Genomic DNA, 13,165 nt, shown 5'->3' on the forward strand with positions numbered 1-13,165 from the left:
GCTTAGCCATATGGAACAAATTCTAGCCATACACAAATGATGAAATGAAGCCTTGAAATCCAGATTTCATTCAGAAACAATGAAGTAGGTCCATTATGCTACTTCTCTTTTTCACATCCTGCTTGTGAAAGAAGGGACAAGTGACCAGATTTGCAATTACCCCTGGTAAGACGAAAGTAAAATCGCATCAAGGTCCATACATAAGAGGAAAAAAGATCAACTTTAATAGGAGTTACCTACAAAGCGATTATGCTATATGTGTTGGCCCTCCCACAATATCTACCTACACTGTGTGTTTTATAGGAAATTCTAGTAGGCCTAACATTCCTTAATAACTTAAGAGGAAAAGAGGAATAGGAAAAAAAATGAGAAATGAAAGGGAGAAAGAAATTACCAGTCCTGGATCCAGTGCCACATCACTTAAGAAATGATGATTTTCTACCCCTTCTTTCCCCCCTTGCTTTCAGCAGTCAATTGATTTGCCAGAATCCACTATTTTTTGTCAGTACTCTCTGCAAGTCTGCTAGGACTAAGAACAGTTGAAAGCACTGCTGCTGCACTGCTTTTATGGTTTTTGCAATGCGAGTGTTCATGGAAGGAGTGGCTGCAAAAAATACCAAAAACATCTTCAGTAAGCTGAGAGAGAAAATAGACCAGAAAGGGTGGAATATTTAGAGTTAGTAATAAATTTCTAGAGAGGATACACCTGCATAGTGATGCCAATGTGTCTTAATATTACTGTTGTTTTTTATGTTCTTTGTATGTCTTTATTTGCTTATCTGTGAGAGCAGAGGGAAGAGGGTTAAATAAGTGCTTTAACTTAACTTGTTTCTAATGTGATCCAAGAGAATAAAGGAAAAAATACTCCTCCCATCTCTGGACAAAAGCAGATCAAATTGTTTGACACCCTTTTAACATTTACCTCAGCTCATTTCCTTTAGCTTTACACAAGTCGGATGAAAATGACACAGCTTGCTCACACTGAATCACAGTGAATTCCCGTTCAGGGAAAACGCAAAGAACATCACTTGCATCACTCAGTGAATTACAACCATTGTTTTTGATTTCCTAGTGGGTAATTGAAGGCTTTTACAGCTAGAAGAAATTATTTATAGAGTCATGAAAAATGGATTAACTTTCCGGAGTGCTTCATTGATGTTTTAGGCGTCTACTTTATTCCAATTAAATTCATATAATCTAAAATCAATGAACTTCTTTATTTTACAGAATAAATTATAGAGGAAAATAATTTGTTTAGGCTGTGTGAACTGCCTTGTTTCCACATACTTTTTCTTTCTAATCTCTGCAAGGAGAAAGAATTCAAAGTGCTATTAGGGTCAATACAGACAGAAGCCTTCCCTTTGTTCCCAGTGCCTTCAGTGGCTGCATAGAAGTCTAGCTGTGAAAAGGAGACTAGGAATTTTCCTGCTGTGTCTATCCAGTATTTGTATAATAAACTGACCTACCAAGACCAGTGGCCTTGAATACCAGTGACTCAAAAGAAGTCACGGAAACATTTGGTCATCTGGAGCATCTGTCCCCTAAATTAGTTCTCTCAAATTTCCTAATACTTAGAGAATTTCTCAGACCCCACATTTGCCCTATCTTTCATACATCAATTTTCTGTACTTTTTTTTTTTTTTTTTTTTTAAAGTGTGTGTATTTCTCATCTGAGAACTGTAGAATTTGTAATTCAGATCAATATGTATTGATTTAATCTCAAGAGAATGCTTGGCTAAGTAAAGAAATGAAAGTAAATAAATTTAATGAAATCTAAGGTGGTGTTTTTAATGATCATAACTAAATTAGTATTTTTAAATATAATGCAATATTTAATTCATGGGAAAAAAAAAATAACTCTTTGGACACTGAACAGAGCATGGAGATGGTAAGACCTTCAGTTAAATACCAGTGATTAGAACAGGTAACTGTTACCCTGTCAGCAGTTGGCAGCATGTCTGTTGAGATAGCTCAGGTGAAGTCCTCTAAGATAAGAATGCTGAGTTTGTTCAAGTTGCTTAGATTTTACCATGTCAATGTCAAATTGGTCTACTCAAGATGAACTGTTATATCATGATAACTTGGTGTCTGAGCCCTGAGATAACATAGATAGGAAAGGTTCTTTATTTCTGTTTGGTGAATCATGCCTGGGTTCACTGCTTAATATGAGAAATCTGAACTAAATCCTGTGAAACTACAGGGATCATTAAGTTGTTATTCTTCAGAAAATATTCAAAAATTCTGCTTCAGGCAAATGAAGCAGTGACTAAGACATATCCAAATCCTAGAAGTACTAGAAATTGAAAAACAACTCTTATTTTTTTCTAGCCAATCTTTTCCATTTCAGCTTACATTACTTCTCTGGAATATAAAATAAACACACAACAGCTTGCAAAATTCTTTAGTAGAAAAACATTAATTACATTTTTTGATACAATGTTGCAACTTCATCTTACAAACAGGCATTAAATATGTAGCGATATTGTCATCTAAAATGAATTACTTTCTCTTGTGTGTGTAAGCTTATTTGTTTCACAATTCCTTTTGAAAACTCTTCTGTTTTCCTCCTTTTACAGGTACATAAGATGAGATTTTGCAGTATAGGTGGTAGCAGAAAGTTTTTCACACACACACACACTAAAAAATATTCTGTAATGTGGCTATGAGATGAAAACATACTTCTGTGATAATCTTTTAAAAGTTAGCTTTAACTATCATCATGCTTTCATTGTTTTAGCACTGATGACCTATTTGGATAAAGAAGCAGTTTTCATTTACAGACTTCTAATTGTGTGTTATTCTGCAGAATGTCTCCGTTATTTTTTAAGGGAAGCATATCAAAGCATTTCTGAATTTGCAGTTACAGTTTCTTGGTGATTCATTCTTTGTAGAGCTGAAGTCTTGTTTTCATACTAAAATCATTAAGATTGGAAAGATCAATAAGATCATCTAGTCCAACCACCAGCTCACACCTGTTACTGCTGTAGATCATCTCACTCATGTGACATCTGCCCTTTTCTTGAAGATGTCAAGGGTTGCTGACTCCACCACCTCCCAGGGCAGACTGAGTTCAAGGGGAGTTACGCAACCTTACATCTTGGATAAAATGCCTGCAGGCTCAAGCTCTATTAATTAAGCTTAAGGCAAGGCTATAATTTCAAATTGTTGTTAGAATAAACAATTAGCTTTCTTCTTTACAACTGCTCAAGAGATGAATCTTCCTCTCTGCATATTCCAGGAAGCTTCTTAATTATTGCCAGAGAACTAATTAAGCTAACACAATATTTTCACTTCTATATGGCATCTACTATCTGGTTGTAGCATGAAATAACTTCCAAGTCCTCTAAGTAATATTTTGAAAAGAGTATTTCATAAAAAACTATTTCAAAGAAACCATAAGTGCAGTGTTCCTTAAATGACAGAAGTTGAAACCAAGTCCAAGAATTTTTCCTTTCTTTGGAGCTTGAACAGATGTTCATCCTCAACTAACTAATGAAGTGCATTAACAGGGTGAGCCTGTAATGGAGGTGGAAGTATATGGTCAAAACAGCTGGTGATTTCAGCAGCTTTTGAGCAGGTGAGGAACACAGCTCAAATGAGAACAAAGATGCAGTGCAAAAAATTTCTAAGGTCATCTAAGACGTAACTGACACTAAAACACATGTTCTGATTATACACTGTAACCATTTTTAACAGCTGGACATTCCTTCCTTTGAACAGTCCAGAACTGGGGAACATCGGACTCCACAATGAAAGCCAAGCAGAAATTGAGCATGTTTTGAGTTTGGGTTGGGATACTGCTGTTGGTTGGTTCAGATTTGGGTTTTGGTAAGGGTTAGTTTTGTTACTGTTTACCTCCACTTTTCTGTCACTTACCGGGTGTGCCAAGAAACATGCTGGGAGAGACAAATGAACAGCTAAGCTGTACCACCACACTCACACTAAAACCTTTCACGTTTTGTGCATGTTTAGACCTCACATAATACTCACATGATAAAATTGTCTTTCGAAAATTAATATTTGTAGAATAGATATCTATTTGGAGTGCTGTAAATCCATTATCCCTCCCCTTTTCTATGCTAAGCAATGTAAACTGTACTGCTTTACTATTTTTTTTTCTCCATTTTTTCCAGTCAAAACTGTATTTTACTGAGAGAGTAAAATGTGGTGAAAATCATACACACTCAATCCTGTCAGACCAGATTTGTTCTCTGGCTTCAGACCTCACGTACTGAGTTTCGGTTTATGGCAATTTTTATAGACCAGTTATAAGTCTTTGTGAACATAGCATTTATAATGAAAATACTATCAAGCAATGGCCAAACTAAAGATCAACAGAACTATAACACCAAAAATGCTGATTAGTTCTTATCAGTCAGCCTTCAGTAGCATTCCATTTTCAAAGGCAATGTTCCTACATTAAACATTTTTTGTCAATTAGACTTTTTTTCCTTCATTTTGCTTTAGATATTATAATATGAAAATAGAAATCCATTATTTCACTTCACCTCTGTAGTTTCAGAAAATTTCTTTATGTCTTTGTAGTTGTTGGGGTTTTTTAATCCAAGGGGATATGTCAACATGATTTGAAATGCCATAAATATTTATCAGTGAGATACTCTATACAATCAAACTGATATGCAGTGTAAAAATTTGCATTTTTGCATAGCATTTTTAGTAAGATGCTCAATGCTAAATCAGTGGCAGATGCAGAGGCTCATTTTTTTTAACATGGTAAGTGATAATACCATATTCTTACTGGACATTCTGCTTTGATAAAAATGCAGTAAAAATATTTTTAGGACAGGAAAAATCAACGGGGAGTCAACAAACTGGTAAGCCAAGGTGATAACACTACATTCATAGATTTTTTTTCAATTCCTCTGGTAGATATAAATTTCAAGGATGGAAAAGAAAATTATACCCAAAATTCATTTATGCACAGAGATCAACAATCTGTTGTCTCAGACTTGCTATTCTTTTATACAGGAAGCAAAAGAAGACAGCCAAGTGTAGAGCTTAACCTAGTTAAAGATGGCAGAAAATGATTCATTACTCAAGCAAAAGTAATGCATGCCACTTCAGCTATCATTTGCATTTCACTGCTTTTATATTTTCCTCACTTATGAATTTTTCCACTAGAAGGATAATTTTTCCCAGTGGTTCATTTTGCTGGCTTGTTATGTCCCCATAAGGCAAAGTGTAAAGACAAATCAATTTCTTCTTAACTGAGCTTTCCGTAGCTATTTTTTCACTCCTCCATTTTAGCCTTTCCCATATGCACTTAGGACCAGAGCATTTTCTTATTTCCTGCTTTTTTTTTTTTTTTTCCTGTCACATTGTCATTTCTCAGCATTGTTACTCTGTTCAAACATTTCTTGAAGTAAAAGAAATAGTCACCAACAGTAATTTTATCTCTTCCATTTTCTTATTTAAGTTAGCAATATTTAGTATTGCTAACACAAAATCTCTCCATTTTGTTTCTGTTTAAAAAATTAATTCAGTATTGAGCTCAATGAAAGTGCTTACAGTTTGTGTAAAAAACGCATAGTTTCTGTTTACTTTTGAGGTAAATGAAATAATTTTACTTTAATTTGGACAGGCATAGAGTTCAGGAACAAAGTTATTATTCTCATAATAAACCTTATTCCTGCAGCTCATGAGCAATATCTTTGTTGCTGGTAGACTAAGTCCGTGGCCAAAATAATAAATTAGACTGGGAATGCTAGCAACCTTGCACAGTGTGCTTGGCCTTCTTAGGGTGCTCATTAAGATCGTATTTGGAATCTTAAGTAACCTGTTGATTATTTTAATGCATTTCACTATTGAACTGCACATATTTCCTTTCTGAAGTTTTTCTTTCAGGTCACAACCTTCATTATGAAACAAATGCTCTGTCCATAGTCACCTTTCTACTATGCACAATTTGTATCATATGGATAGTGATTCAGAACAAAATAAATAAATAAATAAATCACAAGTCTCTTAATTAGAATGCTATGAAAAACAGCTGGGTATTTTTGTTAAGTGATTTAAAACAAAGTAGTTCATTTCTTTTCAGAAAGCAAAATGGCTGAAAATGAAGTATTGTCACATCAAAGAATAGGTTTGAATAGAAGATGCCCTGGAAGTAATTTGCTCCAACTTCTTGCTCACTGCAAGGCTTGCTTAGAACAGGTTTCCCTGTTAAATACTTCATGATTGATAACCAAAGCATCATTGCAGAAAATTTCACTTCTGCAGAGTTCTTTGAAACTGAACTTGGAAAAGCCTTCTATCTGACAGTTTTCATCTGGCAAACTCTGTTTTGAAACAAACTTGGACCGTAGCCTAATTTTATGTTAAGTGAGAATATGCTTATGCTTCAACTTGTTGAAGTCAAGGAGCTGAACTGAGAACAGGGTAAAGAAGGAAGCAGTTCTCATATGTAGCTCAAGCACAAGTGCAAAAACAAGAAAGAAATCAGTTTATCTTTGTAAAGACCACTGCAGTATGTATGTGGAAAACAATTGGAGGAGGCAAAGTACAAGCTTTCTGTCCTTATCTGCACGTTGGCTTAGAGTGTGGGATTAAACATATTGCCACTCTGATTGGATACTTCATTTAATCTGTGATTCTGGCATGCAGGCATACAAACTTGAATTACAGAGAAGCACAGGAACTGATGAGATGCAGAATAGATTACTTTTTCCCAAATGCATATCATATTTTGGCTGCAGGATTAGGGATAAAAAGGGGAAAGAATATTGGTAATGTGAGACATTCAAGTAGATGGAGAATTTCAGTAGAGGGCATTCCCCATTTATAAGCAGGCAAAGACATAGAAAGCTGGTGCTGTAAATAAAAAGTTTCATTATTGGGAAAAAAAAAAAAAAAAAATGCCCAGTGGACAAAGATAATCAATTAAAAGTAGAAGCAAGGTAAAGCTATTTCTCTTTGTGAAATATGTGGCTGATGTTCTGATATTTCTACTGCAAGAGCTGTACCATCTTCTGAGAGCTTAAGTAGTCTTGAACAGAGAGTGGACATTTATGAATGTAAAACACAGCTTAAATACAATATAAGAATGAGGTATTTAAAAGCACTGTCTTGCAACACACAACTACAATTAATCTATTGAACAACTAATCTGCTGCCTACTCAATACATTAATGACATGATCCAACATAGTATGGTTTTTCAATACTCGGTCTTTCAGATAGAAGTACAGATGAAATCATTCTCATTTCTCTGCACATAATTTTAAAAAGCAATGAGCTTTAGTTGTAGGCTTTGAAACAGGGACATGCATATTTGGTTTCAAAATACTGCCTTGGAAATATATTTATCATAAGCCTCCTGTATTCTCATGCTAAAATTGCAACTTTGAAAACTTCTTTCTTAAAATACAACAATTAGATATATTGTTGTACAGTTATACAATTATACAGTCAATAGGTAAACAGAGATTAAACAAATGTTTTGTATGAAAGATTATCCTTATAGAAAGGTAATCTATGATAAATGGAAAACGCTCACTAATGTCAAAGGCTTACAGTAAACTCCACAAAGGAGCAATCCCCAGAGAAAAAGATCCTGCCTTAGTCAGCCCTTAAATGAGATCTAGGAGAGGTGGAGCCAGGCTCCACTCCTTCTGGTAGCACAGCTGAATTACCTTCACCTGTGCTCCCACAGCTGACTCATTGCCTGCCTCAGGTGGTTAATCAGAGGTTCAGGCTGTGATCAACAGTTTCCCAGTAAATTTATCTGTTTTAAACTGCCAGTTTTACAATCTTTTCCACTTCCACAAGTAAAATTACTTCCTCTCTAGAGTGTGATCTCATTCCAGTGCTAAAGAATTAAAATAAGTAACAGTCTTCCAGTTCTGGAAAGTGACAGAACTCTGTATCACATGTATTCTACTCAGGTACTCACTGATCTTGATGCTAGCAAAAAATATTATTCATTTCACTTAAAATTCTAAACAAAATTAAAATGATTATGAGAGTAAATATTAAATATTTAAAATTCAAGAGCATTCTCACATGCAATTTTTTAATATATACATTCTCATGATGTATTTTTCTGTGTCTTCTAGGATCAATTTATATCTTGATTCAAATTATTTATAATAAAAATATTTTTAATTAAAAAAAACTTATGTAACATTTTAAAGGTTTCAAAAATAATATTTTGAACCATTCATTTTCCTTTCCAAAATAAATATTTAATGAAATGAAATGCAAAATTGTTTTAGAAAATATTAAAAATTGGAGCCCAGCTGTGCCCACACCGTTTTTAATTCCAAAAGCAGTTAAATTCAAGGGAGAATGTGTATGTATTTGGAATTGAAAGAGGCACACAGTTTCACTTTCAATGAGTGTATGAAAATCAATGTGCTGTAATGTACTTTATGCTATTTTTCAGTTTCCATCTGCTCCCTTCCGTTGAATTTTTTTGTGACTGACAGCACAATAATCACTGTGCCAATTAATGCCCTTCCAATTCAACCACATAGTTACTGCAAAATAAATGTTTTGCTTTGTAGCAGTTCATCCTGCTATGAAACTTTGCTTTAGTTATTCCAATCATCTAACAGCAGAAAAGGAAAAGCTGCTTTGTCATCAATAGCTCAATAGAAGACACTGTATATTCAATACAGAGAGTTGGCAGAATTTTAACCAGTATCAATTTATAAATAGGATAACAGCAATCATTTATTTTCTGCCTTAAATGAAAGTATCTTTTTTGTTGCAATAATAGCCACTTAACTGATTTCTGATTGTAGCAGGCTTGTTGGTTTTTCTTTACTTTTTTTTTTTCTTCTTTTTTTATGAGATCCATTTTCTTTATCCAAAATAAAATGTGGAATCTCTTTCTTCACAACAAAAGGTCTTAGAATGATAAAAGCTTCTATCGGAAATAAGCAGTTTTAGTTTCTTTCAATAGCAGTTTCATTCCCTAGTGGACTTTCACTGTATAGCTACAACACCCTCCCCATTTTGTCTTAACAAAGAATACTAAAGCTTGAACCATCACAAGATGTCCTTCCCCACTGAAACCATATCTTCAGGTCAATCTATGGACCTCCTCTCATATTACTCAGGAGCTTTCACAGCTGTTGGAAAAGCCCTTAGAGGACACAAATCTAGATTAAAGTCTAGTATTAGTTCTATGAACTTTTCTGGCTACAGAGCTGCATTTGTTGTCCAGTGAGAACTCTGTGAGAAAGAAACAAATATATCTTACTAACTGTTCATCCCTGAAACATCTGTTAGCTAATTCTTGGGTTTTTTTCCACCTCTTTGTACCATCCTTGTTGGATGAAACCTCATCTTCACTGTTTTCTGGACTGTTCTATTCATTGAGAACTCCAGAATTTTCCAGCAGATATTTCTAAAGCAGAGATTGCGTTACAGTGGGGCAAGCTCTTCACCCTTTTTTTCTTCTTTTTTCTTTTTGTTTTTGGTCTCAGCTTATATTGACTGAAATTTCTTTTCAATAATGATTTTCTGTAACACTTACAATCAAAGTGTTTTTGCCTTCAGCCTCTTCTAAGTACAAATATCCAAAATATCTACATATCTAATTGGCTTTAGTTTAATGACTTCAATTTTGTGCTCATAATCTTGGGAATGGAAGTGCCAAGTTTTATTTTAAAAGATAAAGTGTGTTATTATTACTTAGAAAAGTAAAACTACATTAGAAGAAAACCATTTTGTTTGTAAAGTCATCTGTTCTGGGGTTAGGAAATCCCAGAAGAAAGCTTTCTTTGCAGCTGCAAAAGACTGTTTCTTTATTTCATCTTGTAACTATCTAATATGAGGTACTTAGAGGGATCTGCAGCAGAAGCTGATGCACAGGAGTCTCTGTTTCAATTAATTTTTAATCATTGTAATGTAAGAATTTACACATACATCATAGAACATCTTAGCTACAGAGCTTTTAAAGTCATCCTGCATTGGAGAGCTGAATAGCATGGCATCAATTCTGTTTCCCTGAATTTGGTTTTGTATTGCTCACAGGCCATCAGTACCCAAGCAAATGAGCTGGAACCAAAGCCAATCTGAGAAAAAATCCTGCCCTCTCTTCCCCTTGGCTGCTCATTCCTGCTCTTCTGCTGTGCCAGTGCAACAGTTTGTAGGACTCTCTTGCAAGCCAGATGTCCAAAGTTCTTTATTTTACAAAGCAGCCTTTCAGACAGTTGCAGTGGCACAACTGAGCAACTCTGAGGGCAAATAAGAGAAGAAAGGGAACATTTTCAGCTGATTTTTTCATTACAAGAAATACAATGTAAAATCCTAGCCAGAAAGAGGAGTTTTTAACACAGGAGTTGTACACCATAGTTGAGTGTTATCAGATGAGAGACATTCTTGAATTTGTATTTGTAAATTGTATTTGTAAATTGTATTTGTAAAGAAGTGTGACCTTTTTTGCTTTAGGAAAGAAAGAGGTTTGGCACCTGTTTTTTTTTGTAGAAGAATTTGAATTCTGAATCTCAGAAAGAGAAAGAAACATTTCCCAAAAAGCAGCACTAAGGGAGCTCTTACAGTTTACCCCCACATCTCTTTTTTTTTTTTTTCTTTTAATTTAGCTGAGTACTGCAAGTTTTCTCTTAGAAGTAGTGATCGATCTACTTGTATGTACATCAATCACTGCTGTTACTAGGAAACCATCGGGTTTTTCCTCTGAAGAATTGTTATAAATAGGCACTGTCATGAAATAAGATCCTGGTATACACTGGCTCTGCTTCCAACATAATTAAGATCAGGAAAAATCTAATTTTGCTGTAATTTTCCAGGTTACATTAAATTATCTTTATGAATCATTCATACTTAATTGCTTTGAACTACAGCTTCATTGCATTCTATGATCCTGAGAGTAAGTTTAAATAGGGGATGAAGTAGACTGAATATTACTTACCAAGGTCCTGTCCTAGAACAGAAACAAAAATACATTTTGTACTTAAGCCACAGTAAAAAGCTTACCCAATTCTGCTGGTGTCTTCAGGTCACAAAGACTGTGGTAATCAAATTCCTCCTATGCTGACTTCAGAAGAATTGTAGAGAAGAGTTAGTTTTGTATTCCTGAAAACAACTGTGGAACCAAAAAGCTACAAAATCCTCAAGAAGAGTTCTCTTTCCTCCCTCTTAACCTGTTAAGTCCCCCAAAAAATAACACAGAAAATATTATTCAAGCAGGAAGCTTAGAAAACTGGAATTCCTTACTGCAAACCTTTATGTTTGTTTATTTTTACAGTTTCTATTGCTGACATAAAACATAAATGTGGAGACTTTGTAATGGCCAAGGCTCCATAAGATTGATAGCTATCAGATATCAGATATCAGATATATTATATATATATATATATATATATATATTATATATATATAATCTTCAATAATAGTGCAGATAAAAGAATTTATTATAATTTCAAATTAGAATATGCTAATTAAATCCTATAAAAAGGTTCTGATTTTTTGAATGTTACTACTTAGAAGTCATAAACCAATTTAACTATTTTTTTTACCAATTTTATTTAAATGTCATAATATACTTCTTTGAAAAAATAATAAGATAAAAGCAAACATTTTGCATAGAACTGTTCTTTCCAAAAGCCAAAAATTTTCTTACCCATCGCTTTCTTGTGTCTTTTGAACTGATGTATTCTGTTATTTTCATTATTATTTCTGTAGAGTGGTCTTACTGTTTGGCTTGAACCAGTTTCTTAAATATTTTGGCTGTTGAGTGTGTCTTTTAATCTTTTAATCTATAACTATCTCTATCTCTTCTATCCCTGCTTACATATCCTAGCAGTCAGGGGAGAACCTGTTGTCTTTATCAGCCCCTCTGGTTACAGAATGGCTAAAATGAGTCCTGTTGTAAGACTTAGCAGCTGAAAATTTCTTTTAAAGAACAGAACAGGGATGTGCTAGCAGCTGAGGTGTACATCCAAGAAATGGAAGACCTGAACGCAGTTTCCTTTTTAACCTTAATAGGTTCAAATTTATCTTCAGTAATCTAAAGGACTGCCTTAATACCTTATCTAGAAATAAGTTTAGTAGAGGTACTGTTCATCACTGCAATAAAACTGCACTATTCTACAGCAGGGAATTAAAAAGAAGCTATATGACCTAAGTTTAGGAACTCGATTGAGTAACTACTGTCTACTTCTGCTCACTGTCACGAGGACTTGTTTTTCTTCTACATTTTGGGAAAAGATATAAAAAGGGACTGAAAGTGTCACTTCAACATATTTTCTTTATCTTTACTTGTATTAAAAAAAAATCCACAGCCATTCACATGGATCAATAATTCACTATTTAAAAACATATGATTCCTGCTTCTGGATGAAAAGAAAGCATGACTCTAACTCCCTGAGAAGGAAAAAATTGATTCACAAGGTTAAAACCTATGGTCGTGCTACTTAATGTTTCTGTCTGAATTAAACTTTTTTTAAAAAAGTCAACAGGAATTTTGCTGCAGTTCTCAAATTAAAGAAGCGTGAAGGCTTTACGTACTTAATGTAGTCTAAAATTGCTCAAAACACAACATTTAAGACTACTGTCAAAGTATTAACAGGCTCTTCAATGCTTTTGCTTTGTAGGTCAGATCTCACAGCCACCATACATTCTAATTCGATTTGATGCAAAAGATTCTTGAAACAGAAATGTTTAAACTTGGTATATTAGTCAAGTTTTGATAGCCAATGTCTACCCAGTAAATGAACAATAAAAATACGCATATGAAATTCATTCCACTTGGTTGTATTATGTAAGGGATTTTATGACCATTACCATGCCACTGGGAATTACATCTGTTGTTATATTTGTCTCCAGTGTCACTGAGATGTATGTTTTATTCTGTTTTTAATTTAGTTTTTATTTCTCTCTTGGTTCTATCACTGTTTGTATAGACTCATTTTTAGGGGAACTGTGATTTTTTCTCATGAGGCAGTCAGTAACTTGTTTTAGGCAAACTTTTCCAGATACAACAGTTATGACAAAGTTTTGCCAAGTCTGGTCAACAGTATTCTTAATACGAGTACTGCTAAGGCATTCTAGAAAATTGCTAGTTGTTTTGGAACCTTTCAATGTGAGCTGAATTCTTCAGTGTACAAGCGTACACTCTGTTAAAGCAGTTCTTTACTAGCTCAACAGAAGAATAGTATTTTGTTTTCCAATAT

At 34.2% G+C, this 13,165-nt stretch overlaps 1 protein-coding gene across 2 annotated transcripts in view; it reads left to right on the plus strand.

Moving 5' to 3' along the window:
* The window catches only part of DOK6 (docking protein 6), a 245,358-nt gene that overhangs the window by 219,903 nt on the left and 12,290 nt on the right, over positions 1 to 13,165 (plus strand). The gene's annotated exons all lie outside the window — the stretch shown is intronic.

This window comes from Coturnix japonica, chromosome 2 (genome assembly GCF_054131305.1).
Source record: "Coturnix japonica strain WE chromosome 2, WE-NBRP24, whole genome shotgun sequence".
In the NCBI taxonomy this organism is placed as follows: domain Eukaryota; kingdom Metazoa; phylum Chordata; class Aves; order Galliformes; family Phasianidae; genus Coturnix; species Coturnix japonica.